Source organism: Sinocyclocheilus grahami, unplaced genomic scaffold, assembly GCF_001515645.1.
Source record: "Sinocyclocheilus grahami isolate Dianchi unplaced genomic scaffold, SAMN03320097.WGS_v1.1 scaffold866.1, whole genome shotgun sequence".
Lineage (NCBI taxonomy): Eukaryota > Metazoa > Chordata > Actinopteri > Cypriniformes > Cyprinidae > Sinocyclocheilus > Sinocyclocheilus grahami.
The window spans coordinates 571,707-575,657 of NW_015506045.1; the positions used below are offsets into that span (position 1 = coordinate 571,707).

The 3,951-nt window shown below is 39.5% G+C and overlaps 1 pseudogene; it reads right to left on the bottom strand.

The window, feature by feature from the left end:
• LOC107563285 (protein phosphatase 1 regulatory subunit 7-like) overlaps positions 1-3,781 on the bottom strand; it is a 7,175-nt pseudogene extending 3,394 nt beyond the window's left edge.
• Positions 3,782-3,951: the final 170 nt, after the last annotated feature.

Sequence of the window (3,951 nt, forward strand, 5' to 3'; positions counted from 1 at the left end):
AAAAACTAACAATAATACTTAAGATAATAATAATACTATGAATTCTAAGAACAATATAAAATGCACTAAGGATTAACGACCTGCTGGATTCATGAATATTAATCAGGGGCCCGATGTATAAATGTTGCGTATGCACAAAATGGGCATGGAAATGTAAGTTTGCAATTTTCCACACACATATCGGTGTGAGTAAATATGTGCACACCGTATGAACACTCTAGAGCAGGGGTGCCCAACCCTATTCCTGGAGATCTACCTTCCTGCAGAGTTCAGTTCCAACCCTGATCAAACACACCTGTCTGTAATTATCAAGTGCTCATTCAGATCCTAATTAGTTGGTTCAATTGTGTTTGATCAGGGTTGGAGCTGAACTCTGCAGGAAGGTAGATCTCCAGGAACAGGATTGGGCACCCCCTGCTCTAGACCATGCGTACGCACTCTATTAGCGAAATAAAGCAAACAGAATGATTTTAAAGTCTGTTTTACATTTGACATACACATTTATGACACTCAATGAAGTGAAGCACTGAAATTTCATGAAATTATCCAGAAGTTACAACATTTTTATATGAATTTAAACAAAAATATTTGCAGTGGATGTGCTGCTTTCGAACTATTTTCCTGTGGTATGCAATTTAATGTTTTAATCACAGCGAGGATTGCTTGGCACATGTTAATTCCACTTTAAATTGTGTTCTAAATAGCAAAACTCATGTTCTGAGAAAATACTTTTTCGCAAATAATAATCATCATTTTTGTGAACTTTGACTTTGTTTGTTGGCTTTAGAACATAGACGATAATGACCGATATAAGGATGTGCTCGTTGATCGAACAGTCCATTGGCTGGTTTGAACAAATTTGATGACAGTACTCTAGACCCTCTGTTCACAGGTGTTGCGCACAGACAGTAGCCTAATGATAACCCCTTTCATGATCTTCCCAATATTGCAACAAAACACCATATTTAAAAGATTTTCCTGATGTATTGTACCCTTAACGGCGTTAAACCTGGTGTCACGTGGATGGAATATGCATGGAAATTATATGCAGATTACATTACGCATATTAAAACTAGGTGTTGTAAGCTCCACATATGGCTATTTCGGGGAGGAGACGGGGTGGAGATTCATGTACGCACAATCTTCCGCTGACTGGGTATTACAAAGTTTCTGGCGAACGCATGGTTTTATAAATCTGAAAACTTTTGTACATACGCAAAATCTAGCTTGTGCGTGTACGCATACATTTAGGATGAAATCTACGTAGAGTTTTATACATGAGGCCCCAGGTTGTGCGTTCGCTCGAACTGATTTGCTGAAATCAAAATGGACTATAATAAGTGAGTTTTTCCTTCTTCCATTTAAAAAAAAAATCTCCATCCACATGAAAATGCAAGCGCATGCTATGAAGCACTGTCAAGAGCATGCCAAACCAACAGGTGGCGATATAATCTCAAAAAAAGTTTCCAGTAGGCAGAGATAACAGCGCATGCTCCGACGTCACAAGCAAAAAAAATGCCGCTTTCGCTGTCTACACGATAACACTGCAACCGGAGTTTTTGAAAATCTTCATCCTGGCAGGCGTTTTCAAAAATGTGCGGTTTCAGTGAGCTGGTGCTGCGTTTGCATGTGGACGAATGGCCTAACCACGTAGAAAAGCTACGGTTTTAAAAATAACCGCGTTCGTGTGCATAGGGCCTGATTTAGTCGCATATGCGAGTTATTCACTAGTAATGTAGAGGGTTGACATGCTTATCATAAATGTGGTTTATTCACTGTTAAGTCGCGTATGTACACTACTGCTCATATGTTTGGGGTCAGTAGTATCTTGCTCACCAAAGTTGCATTTATTTTATTTAAAAAAATACCGTGAAAAAATTAAAGCAATATTGTGATATGCTATTACAATTAAAAATGAACTCTTTTCTATTTTAATATGTAATTTATTCCTTTGATGGCATAGCTGAATTTTCTGCAGCTGTTACTCCGGTCTTCTGTCACACGATCATTCAGAAATCATTGTATGATATGATACTTTTGACAACTTGAATGCATTATTACTAAACTGCTAAAAAAAAAACACTGAATGCAAACTTTTGAATAGCAGTGTATAAATAACATGTATTTTTGAGAAACAAAGGTCTGTACAAAATAATAAGCATCATGTCTGACTTACTCGAGCTCTGTTAAGGCCTGAAGATTCTCTAGTTTGCGGATCTGGTTGTCATAAAGATCGAGTTCCCTCAATGAGACGAGGCTGTCCAAGTTCTCAATGTGTTTGATGAGGTTTTGCCTCAGAGAAATCGTCTGATGATAGAAACAAAGAAAAGGACTCAATTTACGATCTGTAATTGGGCACAATTAATTGATACTCCAAATAAGCAAATCTACATCCAGTAACTAGACAACCCTACTATATTACCCCCCAAAAACACCCAGCATTTGATACTCTCACCTTTGCCTTCCGAAGAACCTCCAGACCCTCAATCTTCCCAATGCGACAGTGGACCAGATCCACATCCTAAAGAAATAATTAACACACAATGAATCATAGTGCTAATAACATCATCCGTCTAACCCAGGGGTGCCCAACCCTGTTCCTGGAGATCTGCCTTCCTGCAGAGTTCAGTTCCAACCCTGATCAAACACAACTGTCTGTAATTATCAAGTGCTCCTTCAGATCCTAATTAGTTGGTTCAATTGTGTTTGATCAGGGTTGGAGCTGAACTCTGCAGGAAGGCAGATCTCCAGGAACAGGGTTGGGCACCCCTGGTCTAACCTTTCAAAAACTGAATGTTTCACCTCTTCATCTGGATCTAAGGTTATGGTGTCCATGTCAACAGGTGACTCCTCGGGTACTAAAAAGGGAAGCGAGAGAAGCGGTAAGGAAACAGATCATACAGATCATCCTTTTAATTGTTTTCCTTGCGCCAAGGTGGTCTCACCAGTCGAAGGGGCTTGCAAGGAGTCGACCTCTCCATTGAGACTCTTCCTCTTGGTCTCATCATCACCAGATTCCTCAGACTCACCCCTCCGGTCCACTTTATAATCACAGTTTTTATGAATAACAATTAATAATTAGGACACACCCACAATACTAACCGGCTTACAAAATGCCACTGCTGCTATCTGGACCAAATAATCGTGATAGCACGATTTTAATCTGAAAGCACAATTTCAAAGCCTCCATCTATTAGATGAACCCATCCCACACACACCCTCATCCCACAACAGCAGCATGCTAGCAAACTGCTGATACAGCAGCTGGAAACAAATGGAGGCGTCGAGAAAAGCTCGATTTGTCACGTCTGATAGCTCACATTCAGGTTCTCCTACACTTTATCCATCCAAACAGGTCAGACTTTGACAAGTAACTTAATGTGAGCTGGTGGGCTACATTAGCTAACCAGCAAGGTGTGCTGGCATTGACGCCCCGTCCACTAATAAACACACACCTGAACAGAGGTCTGGCATTTAAATACACTCCAAAGAGAAACCAAGAAATGAAGCAGCCTTTATCGTCATTTCATGCGTGCAGACTATAAGAGTAGCTTTAGTTAGCTGTGTGATAAACGTAAACAATCACACATTGCAGTCTGAATGAATGGTAAGAGCACACTGATATATGAACCGATTAAAAATAAAAACTCAGCTTGGTTATAAAGTGAGAGAGCAAAATGAATAATCGGTTTTTTTTAGTCTCCGTTAAAAATAAATCGTTAAAAATACACAAATCAGCTCACCTTCCATCTCGAGGCTCTCCGACAGATAAAGTCGCCATTTTCCTTTAATCCCGCCCACTTTACTAGATGATTGACACCTGGATCGACCAATAGCAAATCTGAAATCCGTTTCCGACGCCCATGGACTATTTATAATTACGCTTATATAATAAATTTAATACACGACAAAACCAAACGCAAAAAAATGCAAATTTTTGTAGCTATTATA